Here is a 707-nt window from a genome sequence, read left to right as displayed (position 1 = left end):
CCTAAAAAAGCGTTTGCATAATTCTTGTCAGACTTTTCAATAAAGTCACAATTCACTCCTCACACGCTTCAAGGAGAGCCCCGCCCCTTCAGCGAGAGCCCCGCCTCTACCTAGACCTGAGTAGAGCCCCACCTCCTCTTTAGGTTCCAGCCAATCCCGTAATCTCCACGGTTGTGCGGCAAAGCTATCGCGAGATTCCAACTGCAGTCCTCCATTGTCTTTACCCGTGTGGACTTGCGCAGAAGAGACTCATGAAGCCACTGCGGGAGAAAGAGGGCGGGGCGTCCCGACGTGCGCGTTCGCCTTGACCTCACGCTCCAGCGCGCACCCCGCAGCTGAGGGCTGTGGATTCAGGGCCCCGCGGGAACCCCAACTCAAACCTGCGTAAAGCGCGCGTGGCCACCCAGGGAGGTGTTCGGCGGGTGGCGAATGCTTGCCCAGGATCTGCGGAGGCACCACTAAAGGACCCCGGGCCTTGGGACAGAGCGGCTCTGGAGGCTTGGAGAAACCCTCTAGGTGGGCTCTCGGGTGATGGTGGGTCAAGGGTCAGGGGTTGGTACCACAGACGTTTCTGGGTGGTGACGGAGGTCCTAAAGAGGGAGGGCTCGTGTGTTCTGGAGCCCGGGGAGGTGGAGAGGGGTCCACGGCGAGTCTCTCCGTCACTTCCCCACCCCGGATGAGCGGGCCTTGAGTCGCCTCAGCACCCC

General features: G+C 61.1%; 1 protein-coding gene across 1 annotated transcript in view; it reads left to right on the top strand.

The window, feature by feature from the left end:
• Window positions 1–389: 389 nt before the first annotated feature.
• The window catches only part of SHPRH (SNF2 histone linker PHD RING helicase, E3 ubiquitin protein ligase), a 69,392-nt gene continuing 69,074 nt past the window's right edge, over window positions 390–707 (top strand). Inside the window, exon 1 of the mRNA XM_004673916.2 lies at window positions 390–516. The gene's annotated coding sequence lies outside the window, so the exon portion shown is untranslated. The remainder of the gene's footprint in view (window positions 517–707) is intronic.

This window comes from Condylura cristata, unplaced genomic scaffold (genome assembly GCF_000260355.1).
Source record: "Condylura cristata isolate star-nosed mole 26May11 unplaced genomic scaffold, ConCri1.0 scaffold00001, whole genome shotgun sequence".
Taxonomy (NCBI): Eukaryota; Metazoa; Chordata; class Mammalia; order Eulipotyphla; family Talpidae; genus Condylura; species Condylura cristata.
The sequence above is the reverse complement of the archived record's forward strand: the minus strand, read 5'-3'. Positions and strand labels throughout refer to the sequence as shown.